The sequence below is a fragment of the Magnolia sinica genome, chromosome 1 (genome assembly GCF_029962835.1).
Source record: "Magnolia sinica isolate HGM2019 chromosome 1, MsV1, whole genome shotgun sequence".
Classification (NCBI taxonomy): domain Eukaryota; kingdom Viridiplantae; phylum Streptophyta; class Magnoliopsida; order Magnoliales; family Magnoliaceae; genus Magnolia; species Magnolia sinica.
In genome coordinates this window covers 57,493,634-57,520,323 of record NC_080573.1, presented here as the reverse complement: position 1 = coordinate 57,520,323, position 26,690 = coordinate 57,493,634, and positions in this window count along the sequence as shown.

Below are 26,690 nucleotides of genomic sequence, written 5' to 3'. Positions count from 1 at the left end.
TTTCATTGAGATTTGGGGTTTGGATTTTGAAAAATCTATTTTGAGCAAACCCACTTCTCAATCCTTTGCAACTTCTTTATTCCTTGAAATTCTTGTTGCAAATGGCTTCTAGAGGTAGAAAAACTACTTCCTGTGGTCCTTCTTCTTCCTCCAGATCGACCGCTATCTCTAAACGTCATCTTCTTGTTCCCAATGATGATCCATCATATGTTAGGGACATTAGATCATGTAATGTTATTGTTGAACATCCTGTTGATGTTAATCATATTGCACCTTTTGACATCCTTCCTCTGCTTGAAGCTGAACATTGGGTTAACTTATTACATTGGGGTGGGCCTGCATACCGGTCCATTACCCAATCCATGTTTACATGTATTAGTGCTTTCTCACAGGATAATTTAACTTTTCAAATTTCTACTAGAGAAGGGCCTTTTGACGTTGATCTTCATTTAATTTCAGCCCTTATGGACATTCCTATGAATGATGAGGGTATTCCTATCCATAACTTAACTGATAAACACTCAATGTCTGAAAAATGCATGCTCACTAGAGACTTGTGTAACATGGATGTTCAATGGACTCGAAAAGGGAATGCGCTTCCCGCAAGGTATTTGTTACCCAAATACAAAATTCTCCACAAAATCTTTGTGTCTAATCTGTATCCTCATTCGGGTAATAAATTTGACTTGACTTCATTTATGGTTCATGTTATCCATGCTATTTCCAATGGTACTCAGATTTGTTTGCCATCCTTAATCTGTCATTTCATTCTTCAGTTTCGACTTCATCCTGGTCATAGTGACATTCCTTTTGCCTATTTTATGACTGTATTGGCTACTCATATGTTAGTCGATATGCCGATTGATGAGGCACTAGTCCATCATCTGATCTTCAACAATACTAATATCAACAAGATGAAGTTGGATCTGCTTCCTGAACAAGATGGTGGTGGTGGTGGTGGTCATGAAGAAGCTGGTGTTGACATTAATATGGATGACATTTTTGAGGAACTAGATTCTGACTCAGCAAATGATCCAGATTTTGTACCATCTGATGTTGATGCACATCTGAGTGCATTAGAGGATAAAGTTGAGAATATAAATGTAAAGTTGGAAAACATGTCTGTTGCTCATGATTTACAATTCAAGTACATGCACAAATATCTTAGGCGCTTGAATAAAGGCATGCACCAACTTGATCCCTCTATTCCTGCTCCTTCATCAAGTTCTGGTTCTGACTAGTTTTTATGAGACTTCTGGTCTGTAATAACTTTATTACTTAGCACTTGTTTGCTTTTTTATTTATATTTTATATTTGTTCTTGATGTAATATTTATGCTGGATATATGTGATGCTATCTTGAGTATCTCTATGACTCTTTTGCTATACTCTATTTTCCTCTCATTACTTCCTTTATTTAGTTCTCCTTTGTCATATTGTGACAAAAAGGGGAGAATGGTTTGTTCTTAATATGATTATGAGAGGAGTAACATTGGTTATGTTACTCAGGGGGAGTGGGGAGTCAAGGAGAATATATGTTTGATCTTGTTGAATGAAACTGGTTGAAACTGTTGAATGTTGAATGAAACTGGTTGAATGTTGAATATTGAATATTGATTTGCAGGTATTAACCAGTTGTTTTATTCTTGTTTATCTTGATTATGTGTTTTGTCACTAATTTGACAAAGGGGAGATTGTAAGTGCTATAGTTTATATCCCTATCTGTTGTCAAATTTGTGATGCCAAAATCACTGTTATGTTATATATAACTTGATTAAGTGAAGCTCTTTCAAGGATCAACATTCATGAACAAGCTAAGCTCACAACAAGCAAAGCACAAGTACAAAGGATCAATCTTAAATGAAAGAACTGCTCACATGACAAGACTCAAGTCAAGACTTCAAGAAGAGTTCAAGGCGGTTTGTACACTTTCAAGATTAAGCTACATCAAGACTTCAAGGCTTACTTCAAGGTCACTTGTTCCTAATGTTTCAATGTCCATACTTCATGGTTGAGGTTTGATTGACCATAGGTTGACCTTAGAAGTAGGTCATTTCGGATACATAAACCGAATGTTTATTTTACATGTGATTAGTCTGTTCTTGAATAGTCCTAGGCCTTCTTCAACTAGTCCTAGACTTGCTTCGACGAGTCTAAGAAATTCCTCGATCAATCGTGAGTTTGTTACAAATTAGGATAAAATCCGTTAGCCTTCGACTAGTCCAGACACTCACGACCGGCTTAAAAGATGACGATATGTTTGTTGCACAATTGGGATAAAGCTTTGTAGCAGGGTAGTTGTGATGTGCATGATTGTAATATATTTGTTGCTCAATTGGAACCAAGCCTCGTGACGAGATAACGAATGAAGGGCGGATTTTCAAATATCTGTTCGTTGCTCAATTGGAACCGACCTTTGTGGGGTGTTCTTTATATAGATAGTGCACAAATCTCGGAAGAAATTATCGAATTAATTAAAGTATTCAAGCCAATCTTGGTCGAACTTCTGAGAGATAATTCTATGCTCCATCTAAGCTAAGTGTGCTTATTTAATATTCTCTTTCCTTAGCTTTATTTAATTGATTTTGTTTCGGCTATTCCAATCTGATTTGATAAGAGGATTTGTTATTCCCTTTCTTTGGAATCAAAATCAATTAAGGCAAGCCCTATTTGGTTTAATTTAAAATCTATTAGAATTAAAACCATTGTAATCGAGTCTTGGACATTGAACTTGGACATTCAATCATCTACTTTGATTTGGTTCTACCGGTGCTACAACGAAGGAGATATTCGGGTATTTTACATATTGTAAATTCCTTTTTATTATTTTGGTTTCTTTCAAGATTTGCGGAAAAATCTTCTTATATTGGTTATCCGAGGAAAGCCAGGAAAACTCGAAGTGGGGTTTTTTAATTGTGTAAGCCCACATACAAAGACACAATTGTAAGGGTTTTGGGTGAACATGGGAAAACCTATTTTTAGTGAACGCTAATATCCCTGTGTGAGGATATTAGGAGTGGAGTAGCTTTTGTGTGCCTATTGTTTAACAGTTGGTGAACACACAGGCGAACCACTATAAACCCTTATGTTTGATTGATTTATTCTTCTAATTTTTAATTATTCTTTTGTGGGATGTATGTATGGTGGTGAATGTTGTAATTAGTTAATTCAAGCTTTGTGAGAATGTTGTAATAGCTTAGAATTTATTTTCTGCTATTCCTTTATCGCTTGATTTTCAATTTCATTTGAAAGTTGTTCCAACAAGGTTGCCCTGCCATTTTATGGTGTATGGTTGTCCCTAGAACAATACATTTTTAATTACAAGTTATTTCAATTCAGTTTATATTTATTATTGTATTCTCTTCGGTTTGAGACTTGATACAAAGATCTTTCTAGAAATAAGGTTGTCCTACCATAAACTCTTGGTTTTGGTGTAAGGTTGTCCTTAGAACAACGCTTGTATCGACCTCTCAAGATCTGAATTTTGAGGTTATTTTAATTTCTTGCATTGTGATTTACTTTGGCTATCATATTCATTTTAATTCATTGTTATAAGTTTTATTTGGCATTGTCCTATTCACCCCCTCTAGGACATATAGATTGGCCTTTTCACTATCTTTATGTGGTTAGGTTCGGGCTCTTCTCTGACCACAAGAGCTTGAAGTACCTATTCTCTCAATCCGAGCTGAACATGAGGCAGAGACATTGGATGGAGCTCCTAAAGGACTATAATTTTGATCTCCAATACCACACAAGTAAGGTAAACGTGGTGGTGGATGCCCTCAGTCATCAGCCATGGGGCCTGATAGCACACATGATGATTCAAGAGTGGAGGATGCTCAAGGATATAGTAGAGTATGACTTTGAGTTTGGTCTGTAGTCTTCTATCGTTCAGCTATCGAGCCTGTCGATTTAACTCTCTCTTGCTGTAAGGGTGATCGAGGCTCAGTAGACAGACGAGTCATTACAGGGTTGCTAAATAGAGGCCACATCTGAAGAGTAGGCAAATTGGTAGATTGATTCAAATGCTGGACTTCACTTCTCAGAGGCCGATTATGTGTCCGGATATTCTGAGTTGCATAAAGATCTTATGAATAAGGCACATCGATCACGGTTTTCTATCCACCTGGCTCGACGAAGATGTACCTGGTATCAGTATTTTTGGATGGGGATGAAGCACCAGTTGCTAGTTTTGTGGCCGAGTCAAGTGTGACACATGCCGGCGTGTCGAGGCGGCGATCATTAGAGGACCCTTGGTCCATTACGAAGTTGAGTGGCCTGACGTGAAAGTAGGAACACGTGTCGACAGATTTCATTATAGGTTTGCCGAGGACTCAGCGCAGTCATAACACCATCTGGGTTGTCTCGATCATCTGATGAAGTCAGCACATTTTCTTATGATTCGTGTGACCTAGCCTTTGGATCGGCTTGCAAGGTTATTGATTGAGGAGATTATGAGACTACACAACGTTCCAATCTCGATCATTTCTAACCGAGACCCTTGGTTCACATCTCAGTTGAGGAGCTTTTAGAGAGCGATAGGGTCTGTTTTACAGCTTAGCATCATCTATCATCTGTAGACCAATGGGCAGACCAATGGGCAAACCAAGAGGGTAACCAGATCCTTAAGGATATGTTTCGGGCCTGCATGATTGACTTCAAGGGTAGCTGGGATGAGCATATCCAATTGGCTAAGTTTACATACAACAACAGCCATGAGACGACCATTGACATAGCTCCATTTAAGGCACTATATGGCAAATTGTGTAGATCTCGAGGTTGCTGGACCAAGGCTGGAGAGTAGCATCTCCTACGTCCCGAGCTTGTGTGGTAGACATCAGAGGCCATCGATATCATCAGGTAGAGGATGCGCGTAACTCAGAGTCGGCAGAAGAGTTTTGTTGATCACCGGTGTTGTCCTTTAGAGTTCGTTGTTGGGGATAAAGTGTATCTCAAGGTCTCGTCCATGAAGGGCGTTATTCAATTTAGAGTGAAGGGCAAGCTTGCCCTGAGATTTATAAGACCTTTTGAGATCACTGGGCGCGTTGGCGTCGTTGCCTATTGTCTGGCATCCATAACATTTTCAATATCTGTATGTTACGAAAGTGTGGCTCAGACATCATTCCTATTATTGATTTGCAGCCGTTGGAGGTTCATGAGGATGTTTCTTATAATGGGCAACCAGTTCGTATCCTTGATAGGAAGAAGCAGGTCCTCCGAACTAAGGTCATTCCCTTGGTGAAGGTGCAGTGTGGTCACCATTCTAATGATGAGGCATATTGGGAACGCGAGGCCGAGATTTGAGAGCGCTATCCCCATCTCTTTGATGATTGATTATATATTGTATCTTGTATACTGTCTCTGATTTTATATAATGATCATATGTTTCCTCTTCTTTATGAGTTATGTCCAGTTGTGATGATTGTGTAAATTTTGAGGATGAAATTTTTATTAGGAAGGGAGAGTTGTAAGGCCCGTATCATAGTCCGTACCATTCCGTAGGCTTACATGTCCTTCTAGTCAAATTTCGGTGACCCTCGACCTATAATCAGCATTTACGCTTGACCCTAAGTCCCATCCCGAAGATCTATATCGAGTCGACTTAAAACTTGTATCCTAGCGACCGCGCTGTTGTTGCAGTTCCAACGCCACGTTTCACGTGCCGATGTGATACCTTAGCCAGAAGATGTGGGCTCGCGTTCATTTCGAGGAAAATGTCGCACGTGCGAATTCTGAAAGAATCTCTACAACCTATCCCATCAATCAATCAATTAAGTACAAGCAACCATCCCTCTCTTACACTACCCTTACCTAAAGTTAACTTTCTCTCTCTCGCTCTCTCATTTCCACCCATCCCTCTCTCACCCAAAATTCAACCCAACCCATCCCTTCCTTACATCCATCCCATCTCTTTTCATCCATCGCTTGTCTCTCTCTCTCATTATCTCTCTTCACTCTCAAGCTCCCAAGGAGAGCATCCAACGTCCAAGCTTCCCAAGCAACTTAAGTGTGGCCCACTTTCCTACCTAATCTCCCGTCTTAGCTGTCCAATCTTCATCATCCTCCATCAAGATCGAAGCTAAGGAGCCTAGGAGTCCAAGAAGCCAAAGAAGAAGGCCAATAGGTGGGTGATCCACCGTTGATTTTTATTTTAAGGGCCCACTTGATGTATGCATTGTATAAGGGAGGGCCCAATAGTGGAGGGGTCCCTCCCCTTCACATTTCTCTCTCTATCTCTCTCCCCCCTCTCTCTGTCTCTTTGATGTGTGGCCCACCATGATGCAAGACGATCTTGACCATCTGATTATGAGGCCCACCTTGCCGTCGGTCCATTGGACGGCCCAGATGAAGGGAAATATAAGTATTAGCTTTAACCACTCATGTTGGTAGGTTCCACACGTGTGGATCCCACCATAAGGTATATGTTATATCCTAATCGTCCATTCATTGGACATGGACCCCACCAAGGCAGTGTGTGGGGCCCACCATGATGTATGTGTACATCCAGCTGTCCATCCAATCCATGGATGCTGGATGTTAGAATTGTAAAAAAAAAAACAATATATAAAAAATATATAAAATAATATATTATATAATATATTTGATATACATATAAATATATATGTGTAATATATAGGTACTGGGGGTGGGCACCACATGGGACCCACCCAACATGGCAGCCGATTAGTTGGCCTACCGCACAACAGCTATACAGCTACTATGATGTGGTATGATCCACACCGTCCATCCAAGGTGGGACCCCACCATGATGTATATTTTGTATTCCACGCCGTTCATTTGCCATGTACGGCCCCACCATGATACGGTGTTGTATCTGCACCGTTCGTGCAGTGGCCCACCTTGATATGTGTTTTATCAACACTGTCCATCTAGCAAGCTCTGTGGGTCCCACTGTATGACGTTAGCAAGTCTTTGTGGGGCCCACATATGAGGTATGTGTTGTATCCTCAACGTCCATCTATTTGGGGACGTAGACCCCACCTTGATGTATTTATTCTATATCCATTCTACCCATCTGTCCAGGGTGGTGTGGGGCCCGCATTAATGTGTGTATTATATCTCCTCACCACCCATCTGCAGGGCCACAATATGATGTATTGACCTTATGAACAGATTGGATGGAAATAAACGTTACGGTGGACCCTAGTAATTTTAAGGGTGGAAATCATTATCTCCACTTTTATTTGTGGTATGGTCTAGATGATCTTCCAATCATCATCTCCGCCGCTATTTGGAGTGCTGTCCGGATGATTTTTCGATATGATTCATTTTTTTGGGAAATGCTCTAAATGATCACTAAAATAGATGATGGTGTAGAAGGTGAGGCCCATTGGTGCGGCCCATTGATATGGCCCACTTGGTGTATATGAGGCTCATTGGTGTGGCCAACTGATGTGGCCCACTTGATGTATATGAGGCCCATTGGTGCAGACCACTTGATGTATATGAGGCCCATTGGTGTGGCCCATTTGATGTATATGAGGCCTATGGTGTTGCCCATTGATGCGGTCCACTTAATGTATATGAGGCCCATTGATGCGGCCCATTTAATTATGTGAGGCCCATTGGTGCGGCCTATTAATGTGGCCCACTTGATGTATATGCGATGTATTTAAGGCCCATGGGTTAAGGTCCAATGTGATGTATATAAGGACCATGAGTGAGGCCCAATGAGAAGTATGTGAGGCCTTTGTGTGAGGCCGAATGTGATGTATATGAGGTCCATTGCGATGTGTGATTCCACCATGATTTATGGCGGGCCATGCCTTGGGAGTAATGATGGTTTGACGTCCACATTGTAAGAGCAATGATGATTAAATGTCTGCATTGTAACTCTCCCTAGGGCCCATTGCTAGGCCCATACTTGTAGTGTGTAGGCCGTCCAGGCCCATCTTCGTTATGAATAGAGTTCATCACCATATAACATGCTTAGTATGGCTCCTTGATTCATGCTCGTGCGCATCGTATGTATGCTCGATATGAGGAGTGACTAATCATAGCCTATGCCTTTGGGCAGATTGTTTATGGGGCTCCCTAAAAGGCAAAGTTGCCCCATATGAGCGCGTGGTACGCGCAAGATTGCTGCATGACTGATGGTGTGATTCATGCACCTCGCATTTGTATGATATGATTATTTTATGCCCTAGCGACATTAGGGTTGTTGCCTCCACAGGTATATCGTGGATAGTAGGATATGACACTAAAATTACTGTCACTAGCATCGGGGCGCCGTAATGTCATCGGGTGAGAATCCCTAAACCCGATGGTACCAGAGGATGACTCCAACATTGAGACTGAGTGGATAAATGAGCGCACAAGGGCCATATACTAGTACGCCGCGTCTCCCACAGTGTCGTGGTTGGTTTGTTGAGGCATAAAAAAATGAGAAGAAAGAATCAAAGAAGAGGAGATTAAAAGGTAAGAAGTGGAAGGAAATGAAAATTGAAGAAAGACAAATGTTTTTTAGGTCGATTGCGTGGGTCCATGCAATCAATATTAGTTACGCGGGTCCGCGCAATGAAAATGTCAGTTGCGTGGGTTTGCACAACTGATATCAGGACGTGATTCCCATATATGGTCTGGATTGATGAAAGGTGGGTCTCATGGCACCAAAATCGAGGTGTCACACGTGCGAGGGCCTATAAACACCCCTTCCCCTTTCATTTGGACCGATTGAAGATTTTGCAGAGGAAGACTGAAGGTGAGAGAGAGAAGGATCTGGTGGTTTGCGTGGGTCTGCGCAACTAAACTGCCCTGCAGTCTGTGAAGTAAAAGAGCCAACATTCTGCTGAAATGACCAAGTCTCCATATTTCTTCTATTCAAGCTTCAAGAGGAGAAATCAGTAGAAGAGATCTACAACATATTCCTCTTAAAGAGATGATTAAATCGCGAGTCAAAGTGTTGTCAGATTTGATATCTGGCATGAATATTTAAACTTTATTAATTCCTACATTCTAAATAATTTGTCTTAGAATCAAGGGATGTTTAAGGATGTAAATGAACTTAGTTAAAATAAAATATGATGATTGTCTTTAATACTCTCTCTCTCTGTTATGTTTGAATAAGATAATATCCCAAATCAAATACATTTGTTTCTTGTTCGAAACAAAATGGCAACTCTGCTGCGGACTTTTATCTTATTTAACAATAACGTTGAGATAGTTAAGACCTTTCATTATAGTTTGGCGTCTCTCTAATGCTAAAATGGCGACTCTCAGTGGGAACATTTTCCCCTTCATCTCTAAGATAGATTATTTGATTCTTCAAATGCTAACTATAGTTATGTTTTATGTTCGAAGGTTTCTAAATTCAACCACAAGTTATAACCAATGACAACTTCTGCAAGAATAGTGAGCTTTCGTTTCACTCCAACTGGATTCATAATAGAGTACGCATCGAACCAACCTCCAGAGTACATGACTCGACTTCCCATAAGCAAAAATAACAGGACTCGAGCGACGACTGGGGTTGTATCTGCTTCGCCTCAACCACCAAAGAGAGATAAGGGCTAGATTGTCATAATGTCTCATAAGACGAGAGTATGAAATGCAAGAAGCCCCAGGATGGATCTGCCTTCACCAAGAGTTAGAGGCCCGATAATGCACAATGCAACGAGAAGAAATCCTGAACTCGCCCCTCATGCTATATATCCTAAGCGAATAGTCCTGTAGTTCGCGTCGCATGACCTTCCGGCTTTGGTCACCCCAAGAGTCAGATGGACGAGAGAGCAGAAAGGTAAAGTGTTAATGGCAAGTTCACCAATGTCCGTATCACCCCGTACAAGCGCACCAATGTCTGCATCCTCCCAATCGATCAATGGCACCAAAAGCATGGTAAAGTCCAATGAAATTCCATCCTCTCCTCTCCACGTAAGTCCTATTACATCAACATATTCCCGCCCAACTCTAACTACGGCTTCATCAAATAATGAAGAAGCTGTAGTACATATGGCCAGGACAAATCAGGACAATATGCCAACCACATAAGATCGTATGAATGCAATGGCAAAGGCATAAAGAACACTAATGGAAGAGTGCAGAAATCTCAGAGAGGCTTTAGCAACCCTTGCACACAATGTAGCCCAGATTGCGACTCCACCAATGAAGGGCACAATGAACGGACAAGAAAACCAGCCTGAAGGCTTTCAACCACAGGGGGTAAGATCACGAGGGTCTATCCCAGCCGCGAGAACCATAACACAAGACGAAGTGCGACAAGTTGTTGAAGAAGCTGTCAGAGTAGAAAGAACGTGAAAATACTGGCCGTTTCAGGTATCAAATGCTGTATCCAAGAGAAGTAGAAGATATCCCATTTTCAACCAACTTCAAGCATCCAGATTTTCAGAAGTTTAATGGGGAGGGATCGCAAGAGGAACACTTAATGCACTTCATTACTAGCATGAGGAATTTTTCGATGATACCGTAGTATTGCTTGCAGTTGTTCGGGTCGTCACTAACACACAAAGCATTCTGATGGTATTCCGCCTTGGCCCTAGGGTCGATACGTACTTGGGAACAAATGCAGGATGCGTTTATGTCAAACTTCTTCTCTTTAGAGCGTGATGTTAGTATTGCAGAATTGGCTTCCGTACGGCAGAAAGAAAGTAAACTAGTAAAACAGTTTATAAACAGATGGAAGACATTGGGAGCCTCGTGTAGGTAGCGGCCAGAAAAAAGGAACATATCAAGATGTGTCCGAATTCTATGGAAACGGGAATCGCGTTTGGACTCACCAGTGCCAACATCAGAACTTTCTATGACCTAGCCACTAAGGCCCATGCTTTGGAATTGATGATTCGTAAGATGCTAGCGTTTCACCATGAGACAGCTAGGAGAGCGCCTAGCAAGATGGCTGTAAATACTGTCAATCGTGACAAGAGAAGCAAAGATACGAGGGACTCAAGGGAAAAGAGGATGGAATGAAAAGAAGAATGGAGCCAATCATGAAATAAATACAGTGGAAAAAGGCCCGGGATGCTCAATTCTCATGAGGGGTTCGCGTTCGATAGGGAAGATGTTATTCCTATAATGAATCAGCTATTGAAAGCCGGTATGATAGGATTACAAGAACCCAAATGCCCTGAAGAGGTGACAAGAACTAGAGAGAGAGATTTCTGCCGCTATCATCGCCTGGTGGCACATCTAATGGAGAATTGTTATATAATGAAATGAATAATACATTGAATGATAGACAGAGGTGAAATGGTGATTGGAAAAGCAGAAGCAAAGAAGAAATTATATTTCATGCCAAAACATTTAAGACAACCAGGGCAACCACCACTGACTCTGTTATCATCTGAACAGTTAAAAATTTTATAGTCTAATTATACAGTGCCATTGTCGTATGTTGAAAGAAATAAACCATTTTTAGCTACTCTAGGAAGATTTCAGGTTAAGACTAGTGCAAAATACCCGCAGGTAATCAAATTTTACGTCTCGATGGAAGCAAAGGCAGAAGATGAGACCAAGAATAACGTGTACCGCGGTAGGATGATACCGTAAGACCTCAAAAAGTATAGTCCGCAAGCAAGAAGATCATGAGAAACATGCATTTTGATTACGAAGAACCCACCGACTTAAATTATGGGAGAGGAATTCAAGTTCCTATTGGGGTCGACCAGGAAAAGAGAAGAAAATTTCAAGGACTGGGGGCAAAGTCATCAGTGAATATGGTTACAACTGAGAAATTATCAGAAGAGGATCCTCAAATAGTTGAGCATCTTGAAATGGCTCCGAAGCAGATGGAAGACGGGGGGCAGCCGACAATAGACAGTTTGTGAGAGATAAACCTGGGTACTGAAGAAGAGCTAGGGAACACATTCATCAGCACTGGTCTTTCTAAGCAAGAGTTTGAGAAATACGTTCAGCTCCTCAAGGAATATAAAGACGTCTTCGCTTGGACGTATGCAAAGATGCCAGGCTTAGAACCTTCGGTAGCACTACACCGTTTAAATATCTTTAAAGAGAAAAGGCTGGTTGAGAAAGCCCAAAGGTGATTTCATTCGGGCTTGGTTCCCTTGATAGGAGAAGAAGTCAATAAGTTGATAAAAGTCGGGTTTATCATGGAGGTTAAGTATCCCAAGTGGATATCAAACATTATCCCCGTGAAAAAGAAGAACGGACAAGTCAGGGTATGCGTTGACTTCTGAGATCTGAACAAAGCTTGTCCAAAAGATATGATTTTCTTCTCCCGATCACTGAATTACTGATTGATAGTATGACTTAGTATGCTATTATGTCCTTCATGGACGGCTATGTAGGGTATAATCAAATTTGGATGGCACCTAAAGATGAGGAGGCGACGACATTCAAGACATCACTGGGAATTTATTGTTATAAAGTTATGCCTTTCGGTCTCAAAAATGCCGAAGGGAACATATCAAAGGGCAATGTAGAATATCTTCTAAGACATGATGTACAAGCATGTTGAGTGTTATGTTGACAATTTGGTAGTTAGGTTAGGAGATCATCAGGAGCATCGTGAACACCTAACAGCGGTTTTCCGTCGACTTAGAAAGAAACATCTAAAGATGAATCTAGCTAAACGTGCATTCAGGGTGTCTTTGGGTAAATTCCTCGGTTTTGTGGTCCGACACAGGGGCATTGAGATCAATCCAGGGAAAGTTAAAGCCATTCAAAAATATACCCGCCACCAAAGACACTAAAAGAATTGAAAAGTTTGCAAGGAAGGCTGGCGTACATTCGCCATTTCATTTCAAATCTAGTAGGGAGATGTCAACCATTTTCCCATCTGATGAAGAAAGATATAGAGTTTGTATGGGATCAAGCCTGTTAGAATGCGTTTGACTCAATAAAAGAAATACTGAAATAGCCGCCTGTGCTAACAGCTCCGATATAAGGAAAACCGCTTATTCTGTATATATCTGCCGTCGAGAAATCTTTAGGAGCTTTATTGGCTTAGGTGAATGAAGCTGGGAAAGAAACTGCTCTTTACTATTTAAGCCGAACTCTGATGGGTGCGAAATACAATTACTCTCCAATCAAGAAAGAATGTCGGGTGTTAATATTTGTGGTTCAGAAATTGAGACATTATTGTCTCTCCCATCATATAACTTTGATCTCAAGAGAAAATCTAATAAAGCTTCTAATGACAAGGCCGATGTTGTCTGGGAGACTGGCTAAATGGATGTTGTTGCTTTCAGAGTATACTATTACGTATGAGCCGACGAAAGTGGTAAAAGGACAAGCCCTGGCAGACTTCCTTATAGCGTACCCTGTAGCAGAATGTGAAACCATCAGTGATGACTTTTCAGATGAACAAGTTATGTTGGCTAAGTCGCAAAGCCAGTGGCAGATGTATTTTGATGGCGCTGCTCGAGCATCAGGAGTGGGGGCAGGTGTGATATTCATTACTCCTCAAGGTGATCTGTTACCTTACTCCTTCACATTGGGAACAACATGCACAAACAATGAGGCTGAGTACAAAGCACTTATCATTAGAATGAAAATGGCTCGAGAAATGAGGATAAAATTGCTACATATCTTTGGAGATTCTAAATTGATTATAAGTCAATTGATGACTGAATTAGAAGTAAGAAAGCAAGAACTTTTGCCATATTGCTAAAAAGCATAGCAGTTACAAAAATAGTTCTGTCATGTCGAAATCAAGCACATACCACGGTCTGAAAATGTAAGAGCTGATGCTTTGCCCAGCTTGGTAGCGGCTCTGTCCTGTCCAAATTGAAGCCCTCTCCAAGTAACTATAGAAGAAAGAAGATTTTTGCCATCCTCAGAGGTCATCAATGAAACTGTGGAAACACTTCTTGTATCATGTTTAGAAATAATGGTAGATGATTAACGTCAGCTGTAAGGCCCATATCCTAGTCTGTGTCATTCTATAGGCTTTCGCGATCCTCTCGGTTGAATTTTGACAACTCTCAACCTGTATCTAACATTTGCACGCGATCCTAAGCCGAGGCCTGCATATCCAAGATAGGTCAACATGAAACTTGTACCTTAGCGACCGCGCCGTCACCACGGTTCCAACAATGTGACTCGCGCACCGATCCGATACCCATGCTAGAAGATGTGGGCCCACGTTCATTTCAAGGAAAACACCACACGTTGTAAATTTTTAGGAAATCTCTACAACATGTCCCATCAATCAATCATCAATACACACCATACCTCAAGTACAAGCTCCATCCCTCCTTTTTTCATAAGTCAACTCTCTCTCTCCCCTACATATCCCTCTTTTACAAAATTTCAAACACCCCCATGCTTCCGCATCTCCTTTCCTTACAACCACCACTCCACCCATCCCTTCATCTATTATTTCTATCTCTCCCTCTCATTCTCTAGCAATTTCTCAAAATCCCATGCGAGCTCCAACATCCAAGCTCTCTCCCAAATAGTAAGTGTGGCCCACCTTCTCATCTCCCATATCAACCTTCCAATACCCATCAACCTCCATCAAAAGTGAAGGCAAGGAGCTAAGGAGGTTAAGGGATCAAGGAGGAGTGTAATAGGTGGGTGATCCACCATTGATTCTTATTTTAGGGCCCACTTATTGGTGGGAGCCATTTTGATGGATGTGATGTAACCATGAGGGGCCCATAGTGGTGGGGTCCCTTTATCACCATCTCTCTTTCTCTCTCTCTCTCTCTATCTGTCATGATTGGAGTGGGCCCCACAAATATGTGTTATATATAACTGTCCATCAGACGGTATGGCCCAAACCATCCATTGTAGGTGGAGGTCAACACCATCCGTTGTTAGGACGGTGGAGATCCCCACACTGGACTGAATGATGTATACTATATTATATTTATATTATAATAATATATATATACATGCATGGTGGGCCACGTCCATGTGGGACCCACCGTGATGCTTGTGTTGTGTGTAAAACCGTCTAGCGTCCAGAGACACTGGACGTGGCCAAGCAGGCTGTGAAGTGTGAACTAATGGTGTGGTGTCTGACACCACAAAAATATCAGCTTGGTTCAAAACTTTTGGGTGGGCCGCTCATGCAGACCCCACCTTGATGTGTACATCTAATCCATGCCATTCATTCCGTTTCTCAGCCTAATTTAGGCATTAAGCTGAAAAATGAAGTTAATCCGAGTATCTGGTGGGTCGTATCTTGGAAAATGGTGGTCTTTACCGTTAAAAGCCACCCTGATGTTCCTATATACCAAAATACCTCAGATATTGAGCTTGTTTGGCTTGTTTTGAGTAATAGGAGCTAGTGGACGGGGTGGATTCTACTGATGCTGGCCCCACCTAGGAAAAACCATAGATTTACAGAAAAAAATACAGGGGCAGCACGCTGCCACTGACGCAAGGCGGGACCCACGGTCCCGTGGGCCCATCATGATGTGTGTTGATCATCAACACGGTGCATTTGTTGGGTCCCTTTGGACCATGGGCCACCCAAAAATCAGCCGTATGTGGGACTCGGGTGGCCCACACGCAAGAAACAGTGGGATTGAGCGTCGCCATTGAAACCCTTTTGGGTTGTCATGAAGTTTTGGATCATTATGAAATTTGTTTTTCCTATTCATCCAGTCTACATGACCTTATCAAGATTGGATGACAGATAAACGTTATGGTGGGCCCCACGTGGGACCAACTGATGTAAGTGTTTTAACCCACACCGTCCATGGGAGTGGGATGATTGGTGTACCTCACTCCAACTATATAGCTACTGTAGTGGCATCACCAAGCTCTATGGGTCCCACCTACTTCATCCACGCCATTCATTTATGGGACCCATCATGATGCATGTGTTACATCCAAGCCGTCCAACCATTTTGAAAGCTCATTTTATGGCATGAGCTAAAGAATGAGTCGGATCTATAGTTCAAGTAGACCCCACCATTTAAAATAGTGGGGATAGTGACATTCACCATTCAAACTTCTTAAGGGCCATGGTAGTTCCGATCAAGCTAATGTTTCTGCTTTCACTTCATCTATCTCCATGTTAACTTATGAATAGATCGGATCCCAAATATATATATATATATATATATATATAACGGTGGGCTCTATAAGATTTTAACGGTGGAAATCATTGTCACTACTATTATTTGGAGTGCAGTCCAGTTGATCTTTTGATATGATTCATTTTTTATATATATTGATTTCTAAAAATAGATGAGTTCAGTTCAACCTATTTGAACTCAGCCCATTCGACTAGGCCCATCCAACTCGGCCCATTTGACTTGGCCCATTTGTTTCAGCCCATTTGATTAGGCCCGATTTGATATACAAGAGGCCCATTAGTGCAGTCCATTGATGTAGCTCACCTGATGTGTATGAGGCCCTTGTGCAGGGCTCATCTGTGATGTATATTAGGCCCATGTGTAGGGCTTACCTATTACATATTTGAATCCCATGAGTTTTGGCCCATTGTGATCTATTCGAGGCCTATGGGCAAGGCCCATCATGGTGTATTTTTGGCCCATGTGCGGGACCCACCTGTTTGTATTTTTGGCCCATATGATGGGGCTCACCCATTTTGTATTTGAAGCCCATATGATGAGGTCTGACTTGATGTGCCAAGGCCCACTATGATTCATTTGAGGCCCTTTGTTACGGCCCATGTAATGAGGCCCATTATGATATATAAGAGGCCCATGAGATGCGGCCCATTGCGATGTGAAAGGCCCATGCCATGCGTCCCACTGGATATATATGAGGCCCATGTTTGAGGCCCAATATGATGTGTACCCAGCCCATGTGTTGGGGCCCGATGTGATGTATTTATGGCCCATGTGTCAAGGCCCGATGTGATGTATATGTGGCCCTTATGTGAGGCCATGGGCCCATTATACGTTTGACTCTAAGTGGGCCACTCCTAGGGAGCAATGTTGGGTAAATGGCCACATTGTTAGGCAATGACCCAAATGAATAGGCCTCATTGATATTGCTAGGACCATCATTGGTCATCCATGTATAAACCCTGCCTTAAGGCTGATTCCGATTAACGTGACCGATTTGGTGATTCTGATTACGTGGCTGACTCCGATTGTCGAGGTCGGATATCGAAGCTGATTGACGAGGCTCATTGTGATGTATATGTGGTCCGTATTTGAGGCCCATTTGAATGAGCATTCGGCCTCAGCTTGATGCATTTGAGGCTTATGTAATGTATGTGAGGCCCATGTGATGAGGCCCATTGTGGTGCATTTGAGGGCCAAGCGATGGAGCCCGTTGTGTTGTATATTGGGCTCATGTGAGAGGCCCATCGTAAGGTATATTAAAATCTTGAGTGAGGCTCATGGTGTTGTATACTAGACCCTTATGTGAGGCCATGAGTCTGTTATATATTAGGCTCTATGCGGGTCATTCCTTGGAAGCAATGTTGGTTAACTGTCCACATTGTTGAGGCCGATTATTGATGCAGGTTATTGATATCGATTATGAGTATGTGACAGCATTGCATCATGATACATGCCCATACGCATCATCTGCATGTTTGTTATGAGATGTGGTTGACCATTACATATGTCATTGGGCAGGTTGTTATGAGACTCCCTGATAGGCAGAGATTGTCTCACATGAGTGCATGGTATGCACAGGATTGATGCATGACTGGATTGTATGACTCATACATCTGGCATTGTGTGTTGTGAATATTGTACGTCATAGGGACATCAGGGTCGTAGCCTCCACAAGCATATCATAGATTGCCAGATGAGACACCGAAAATATGTTATTAACATCGGACTGTCATAGATAGCCCTAGGTGAAAATTCTCAAACCCTCTTGGTACCAGAGGATGCCCCAACGTCAAGACCGAGTGGATAAATATGAGCACATGAGGGCCATATATCAGTAGGCCGTGTCTCCCTCTGTGTCGTGGTCGGTTGGGAGGAAGTGTGGCCTTACCGGCCTGATGGAGTAGGTATAGCTAGACTAAGTTTGACCAACTCATGAATGGGTCCACTATCGACGTGTCGGGTAGATTTGGTCGACAACTAGCCAGGTGGATAATGAGGTCTTTTCCACTTACCTAGTTGTGCGCTTGATAGGGAGGCAAGCTGGTGTAAAGTGTACTAGACCCCGTTGATAATCCCAGAAATGTATGATCTTGATATGTGGACTTATTGGGCAGGAGTTGCATACTCATTCATTCATTCATTCACTATCCACTTGGGCTAGTGGTGCACAACTATTTGTTACGTGTACCTTCGTAATGGCCAGGATTTTGGTTGGGGCGTGTGACTAACCTGAGATCAGGAGTTAACCACATTGAGTCTGACTATCCAAATTTAAGTATGGGACTAGTTTGGATAGAAGTCCCTTGTAATGGACCCTATAGCCTGCGATACTATGTACTATCATCCCGACTTCATACTCCAACATGGTCATTTCATTCATACCATATTGCATTACATCCACAGCATATGACATTTTGGGTTACTGTGTTTCTGCATTTATATGATCTAGATACGGCTGACATTATTCGTGAACTCATCAGGAATTGCATATTGCATCGCATCCTCAGCATCTGATATTTGACTCTTTATGACTCCTCATTTGCATAGTTGATCTGTATTACGTATTCTGATATTGATTGACCTCTGGACTTGTCAGTATGTTCGCTTACTCTGATATCGTACGAATCAGGTTCTTACCAATATTTCCGATATTGTATGATTATATCATTATATTGGATACTTGGCACTTACCTTGTGCACACACTTATACCACCCTCTAAGCTTTCTATAAACTTATACACGATAGATGCGTGCAGGAAATGTTAGGTTGTAGCAGCGTGGATCTTGTAACATGTACCTAACTTATGGGGCTTTGATTTTGATATATGTATTTCCCTTTCAGCATTGTACTCAAATGTTTATATTAGTGGATATATGATGATGATGTTACCTTTGTGATTTGGGTATACTTGTGGTTATGCTTATTACAAGATAAATGTGCGTTGAAAAATCCTCCTTGTAGGATCCCAGGATTGGAACCTGGCATATGGGCACTGGGAGCCGAGAATGGGGTGCTACGGAGGTTGTCGGCACCGGATTCGGCGATCGGGGTTCCTGTGAATCCGATTTCTAGGTTTGGGGCGTGACATCGGTCTTTCATCGATTATCTTAAATATAACTTCCTGCCAGAAGATCCAGCACAGAAACAGCAAATCAAGCAACAGTCAAACAGATTCATCATATGCAGCGAAGTATTATATAGGAAATCTTATAATGGAATACTGTTACGTTGCTTAGACAAATAAGAAGCAAGCCAGACATTGAGAGAAGCACACTCGAGGGAATATGGGGCACATCAGGTTAGCCGAAATCTATTTCATAGAATACATCGAATGAGGTATTATTGGCCTACCATGTTTAAAGATACGATAGATTATGCGAAACGGTGTCATGAATGTCAGATTCACGGAGATATTATACACGTTCCTCCAGAAGATTTGCATCAATCGATCGCCTCTTAGCCCTTCTCAGCCTGGGGACTTGACGTCATCGATCCTATAAATCCAACTTCATCTAAAGGAAAGCAATATATCTTGGTAGCAACAGATTATTTCTCCAAGTGGATAGAAGCCGTGGCATTACGCAATGTTAAAGAGAATGATGTGGTCAATTTCATCTGACACGTGATAATATACCACCATGGTATTCTGAAGACAATTGTTACAGAGCACTCCCTTAAAAAACAAAGGTATGGAAAAGCTATGTCAGAAATTCAGCATTCATCATTCATTGTCAACACATTATTATCCACCGGCCAATGGATTAGCAGAGGCGTTTAATAAAATCATTGTCAAGATACTGAAAAAGACAGTGACAGGAAGCAAGCGTAATTGGGATGAAAGGTTACAAGAAGCTTTATGGGCATACAGAACTACCCATTGGATATCAACAAGAGCAATACTGTATTTGTTGGTCTATGGTGTAGAAGCAGTGATCCCTATTGAAATACAAGTAGCATCACTCAGAGTCACAGTACATCAGTCTATTTGCAGATGATGTGAATGCAAAAATAAGGCGGAAAGAGCTAGATTTTCTTGATGAGAAATACCTGGTAGCCCAACAGCGATTGCAATCATATCAGGCAAGGATATCAGCTACCTTTGATGAACGAGTTAAATATCACTCTTTCAAGAAGGGGGATATGGTGCTGATGTTGAAAAGAACTATAGTGGTCACCCACAGAACAGGGGCCGGACTTGGTAACCGGACTTACAAGGAACCCGATGGCGGGTTCGCCGACGACCTCCGTAGTACCCCATTCTCGGCTCCCGAGGTAGGTTCCGATCACTGGGATCCTACAAGGAGGATTTTCATAACAATATAATCACTTCCAATGCGTGCATACTCATGATCACAGAATGTTCATCTGAGAATAACAAACGCACACATCTCAATATACTATAAAAATTTTAACTTTTACAATCATCCTAAAGGTCCATAAGGACATACATTAGAATACTAGGAAAATAGAGAGACATACGCTCCACTGGAGTCCTCACTTATCAACTCTACTCCATGCTGTGCTTCTACGGCGCCTACCTAGAGTCTCCTGCACGTATCAATCGTGCATAAGCTTATAGAAGCTTAGAGGGTGGTGTAATTGTGTGACAATGGTGCACGGAAGAATAGTAGGAGGTATAAGGAGAGAAGCATAATCAATGAACATATCACTAGTCTTACCAAGGCTTATCATGAATGCGATGCAATAAGTAATGGGTGCCATACCAAGGCAATGTATGAAGGGGCTTGTACAACCAATGCTAATGTGATGCAAGTAATGCCAGTGCTCATATCCAAACCATATGTCAAGTACATTTCCAATCATAAGGAAATCACCGGGGTCCATTACACTACTGAATAACTGCCACTTTACAGACCCCGCATAGTCAAACGAGCGTAAGGGACCTTACTACCCGCCTGTGGACAACCAATCACCAACAAGGCCTGAAGGTAGTGGACCCATTTACAAGCTGGTCAAACTCAGCCTAGCAATGTCTCCTCACACCAGGCAGGTAAGGCCACACCCCTATCCAACCGACTACACGACAATGCGAGTCGTGGCCTAACGGTATAAGGCCCTCATGCGCTCATGTATTCCACCCGGTCACGGCGTTGGAGCAGATTCTTGGTACCATAGAAGTTTTAGAAATTTCACTCATGGGCATCCTATGCACCCAGTATGCTCAACTAATATTTTCGGTGTCCACACATGCGGCCATCCACAAATGTCCCTGTGGAGGCAAGGCCTTAATGAAGCAAGGGCGGTATCCTCATGAAATGCGATGCCAATGCATGAGTCGCACACATAGATCATGCACAAGTTTCAGGCCCTCAATGTGCAAAAGGGGAGAAACTTCATCCCTGAATGACCACTATACAATGCAATCAATTCAGACAGATGATGCATACGGGTCGCAATGATGTAAGTGTGCTACCTGAGGAATATGAAATCGTCTGTCCTAAGGAGGGTCAAGATCTAGGAACATCGACAGGTATTCTAAGAAGAAGAGAAGTCCTCTAGAAGGAGCCCAGTACTTTGGGATGACCCACAAACTAAGAGAGTCAAAATCCTAAGGAGGAACAGTCCTAGCCAGGCCTAAGGTGGGCCTTTAACCACCTATAAGGGCCTCTATGGGCCTACCTTAGGGCCACCAAGGAGGACATCCAACCTCAACTAGGTCCCAAAAGGTAGCCTACTACATATGCAAAGAAAGGTCCAAGGCACAATCAACCCATGGCCTAGTGGGCCATACACTAAGCCCAAAAACAAAGGTAACCTGGTGGGCCCTTAAGAAAGGTTAGGGCCCAACCATAAGGGTCATAGGTTCATTCATTGTGGTGGGCCTAATGGGCAGCCCATTATCTCAACATATGGGAAATTCTTAAATTTTTAACACATGTAAGTTGGGCCTCACATCTCGGCCCAAGTATGGATTTATTATAGTGGGCAAACAAGGGCCCAACTACTTGAGTATTTGGCCCATAAGGCCCATCACAATGATATGATAAATATAGGACCCAAGGGTTCAATGGGCCTATCAAAAGTTTCAGCCCAACTAAGGCTATAAGGCCCATACTTAACTAAGAGACTAGCCCAAGAAGAATCCTATTTGGGATGGGCCTTTAATCATACACTAATTAAGCCCAAAAGAATAAAAATTAAGATGATAAGATGCTGACATAAATCCTCCTCAAATCTAGTGGGCCATATTGCCCCAAAGAACATCTATAGGCAACAGTTATTGGGCTCAATGCCAAATTCCAGCCCACCCAAATTTCTGGGTTGGTTGGAGTTCAGCATTAGAAGTATTTCTTAGTACAATTAATTCTAGATGGCTCACACACATCACTGTGGGCCCCACCAGATGAGAGAGGATATACAATACATATATGAAATGGGCCAGACTGTTAGAATGCAAGCCCAGCATGTCCCATGTGTAGGCAGCCCTATGGGCCTAGGGTATCTGGCCCAAAAATCCACCTAATGTATTCTAATTGAATAAAAATGGGGCAAGTATGATCAATCCCATAAGGACCCTACATGGATGGGTGGTGGGACATTCAACATATCAAGGTGGGCCCACGAAGCAGGCTAGATGCCCCAGCCTGGGCGTCCCTGCCTAGCAGACCACTTCCAGCCATACCACGGGCAACTCAAATGTATTTTGGGTCTGAAATTTTATAGAGTGATACTTCCATAGGCAACCTACACTCCCACAAAATTTCAAGATTTTTGGACACTTAAAAATATTTTAATTTATTTAAATAAAATAGACTGTCCAGAAAATCGGATTGACCTGGACGTCCCAACGTGGTGGGCCAGTCCGGCCCTTGCCACGGTGTACAAAGAGGTCCATTGGCCCTGAAATTTGGTAAGTGGGTCCTATAATGGGTGGAACATATCTTCAAAAAATGTCAGAATTTTTAGACATATATAAATATTTTAATTTATTTAAAGAAATCAATCTGTCCTAAAAATCAGACTGATCTGGGCACCGTATTGTAATGGGCCAGTCCAGCCACCACCATGGTGTGTACAGGTGTCCATTGGGCCCAAAATTTTGTAGGTGGGTCTTACCATAAGTGAACCACCTCTCTGAAAAATTTTATGATTTTTGGATACTCATAAATATTTTAATTAAATTAGGAATTTCAATCTGTCCAGGAAGAGATGTTGCTGTCCATGCATTGTTTACCCAATAAGGTGGGCCCAACCTTCATCCAAGAGGGGGAAAATGGAGGTTTAGTATTTTCTTCATAAAATAAAGTAAGGTGGGGTCCATAAAAGTGGCCCATCCTTCAGAGAAACCAAGCTGAAGTGTATGTTTTCCCTCCATACATGTGGGTTGGACAGCCCAACAAGGTAGACCACCCACCCCTATGGGCCTCCTTTTTGGGTACCATATCATGGACATCTGAGGTATGACCCATCACACCTCATGGTGGGGTCCACACCTTCTCATTACATCCCATACTTATAAAGAAAATAATGACAATCATGATCCAAAAATCCATGCCAAAGATTGAACATGACAATCCATGCAACAGTCCAGGTTTTTGGACAGCAATACATGACTGGACACATCAGCCTATATCTCAATAATCTCAGCCAGAAAAAGGGTGTGTGGCCTTCCTCAGTGGGCCTCACATAAGTCCAGATCACATACTAGAACTAGGACACTTGCATGCATTGATTAAGGTGTCCGATGATCATAGAGTTAGGTGATAAGAGCATCCCACCTTGCTGGATTTTTATTTTTATTTATTTTGGGACATCCAAGGCCCACTATAAATGGGCCACACACACACTATCATCCATACATCAGAGAAAAGAGAAGAAGGAAAGAGAGTAATCCGGCCATGGGGGTAGGGCCCCGCCACTAGTGGGCCCTCCCAAGAGTGAATCATACCCATACAACTACATTGATTGTACATGCAACATAAAATCACTACATGCATGATATATAATTGCTATGGATGGTTAGGATGCCATCCCAATATGATCCTTAGGGTCTAAATGACCTTAAGATGAAGTGGATCATTAAATACATCATGATGGTGTACATGTAGAATGTCCCCATCATGGATCATGACATTCATTTAGTATGGTACAAAGTACCACATACATGGGATAAAATTTGATCCCCACCATGGATTTGTGGGTCCCATATGATACATCTAAAAATAAAAATAAGATCAAAGGGTAGAAAAGAAAATCAACAATTATAATCACCCACCTGGAATCTTCAAGATACCACCAATACTAGGTACTCCAAGCTCCAAGCTTAAAGGTTCATTGGTCAAGATGAGTTTATGGTGGCTAGATGGAGGAAGAAAGGAAGGGAAAGTTGCTGAAAATTGGGAGAGGGAGGGCTGAAAATTCTACCATGGAAGAGGAAAATGAGAGAATGAAGGAGGAGAGAGAGGAAGGGAAGGTTGTAGGAGAGTCATCATTGCTCTCCCTCCTTGGTTAGAGAAAGAAATCATGACCTATGGTGATACAAACAATGCTTGCTAGGGTAGGTTAGGTGTGGGTAGTGTTTAGGATGGGTAGTGTTTATTCCATGGAAATTGTAGTGTGTGTGGGTGGTGTGCATGGGAACTTGTGCCTTAGAGTGGTCCAAATGCTTTTGTACAAAAAGTGGGCCACATGATGAAATGCTCACAACTTTTGATCTATAAGTCGGATGAATGCACAAGACACGTCGTTGGAATCACAACGATGATACGAACGAGATAACATAGGTCTCGGGCCGATCCGAGTTGGGTCAATGTGACCAGACTCAAAGATGACCGCAAACGCTACCCAAAGGTCGCGGGTTGCCGAAATTTGACCGGTAGGACCGCGGGACCAAAAAGAACAAAATGCATACTCACACACACACATGCACACAAGCGAATTCAGGTTGGGTCTCACACTGTGCAAACTTCAATTGAATGAACTCGAAGAAATCGGAACGACGCTTATGAGAACTTGAGAATTTACAAGGACAAGATGAAGGTGTTCCATGACAGGAACATCCTTCGGAAATCATTCATAACCGATCAAAAAGTCCTTCCGTACTATTCTCAATTACATCTTTTTTCGAAAAAACTTCGATCTCATTGGACAGACCCTTTCATTGTTACTAATGTCTATCCTCACGAGGCTGTCGAGATAAAGAATCTAACAACTGGTAATGTTTTCAAAGTGAATGGACATCTCCTCAAGTCATTTGTTGAGAAGTTTGATTCAGAGGACAAGCTGATATATTATGAATAACATATATGATTATCGTTGAACATATTAGCAGAAGTGGTGACGTATTATCAATCTTAGACAGATATGTCTATCATCTTCACGATAACAATGGCCACCTACTTTTATCTTTCAAGGCAGTCTAGCCAAGCCCTAAAGTGGCCAACTATGCTAAAGGCCTATCATTTTCACCATTCAGGCAGCGGCGAGAAGCAAGTGGCCGTAAAAAGCCCGTGAAGGCCATCGTACGCATACTTATGCGGGCAGCTGACGGAGCCAATGATCAAAAGCCTAAAAGGCTAAAATGTCCTCAAAGGCCAGTCACGCATAAGACCAATGTCGTCTTTATAGCTTTTCGGCAGCATCATGAGGAATGGAGAAAATGCTCTCCCGTGAATGGGCTCGACCTTACAGACGAAGGAAAAGCGGGCCGCAGTGTGAGCTCTTTGGCCATGTCCATAGATAAGCCAACCATGCGTAAGACCCCCTAGATCTTTGGCTTGATTTCAGTACTAACTCACGAGGAAGGGCTTAAACCTACTCATTAATGGACTGGCGGCCCTAGATTTGGTACCCCAAAGGTCGCCTTATGAGCCTCGTAAACTCTAGAGAGTTATTGCGACCAACCCTGTGTGTAATTCCAACCGAGTTCACGGCCCCGGTAGCTTCACTGGGCTCCTCTGATGAATCGCGGTTTGTGAACTCACTAGGCTGTGAGAAGTCCAGTGAACTCCTAAGAGTTACAAAGACCATCACGTGAGACCCGACTCCACTACTCAAGAGTCTAAAAAACTATGTGGGCTCCACTACTCAAGAGCTTAAATTGTGTGTAACTAACTAAATTGAAATTTAGCACTGTCAATTAAAAAAATAAAAAATCATATAGGAAATACTGCACTAACAGTCATAATAGGTTAATGCTTTTATTTAATTCTTCATTCAATATCATGTCAAGATAATTGCACAAATGAATATGCTTGAGATGAATCATCTGAAATTTGCCAAAATATGTCGATTGTTTGATATAATGACATGAATCACAAAATTCTATATGCAGTAATCACAATTATATCCAATGTTTGGAATCTCTTACTCTAAAGTTAAATGTTTCAAAATATGTTTATTCTTCCAAAGAGGATGCGTTTTCAATGATAATATGCTTATCCTTCCGAGGTGGATGATGATGTTCTGACATTTCCTACCTTTCTGATGAAGGAGAATTATCGCGTAATATCTGCAAAGGCGAAGGAGGGTGAAATTGTAAGGAATCATCATTCTTTGTTGGAAATTCACGAGTATTCGTCAAAGGGGTGCCGAAAGTTATCCATCCTTCATAGACATCAGCAAACTTTACTTCATAAATAACATTTTCTAAAGAGATTTTTGTACTATGTTGATCTGGAAAAGGAGGGCTCGTCTCGTCAAAGTAGCCAATGCCCTAGTGTTTCTGATAATCCCTAAGGT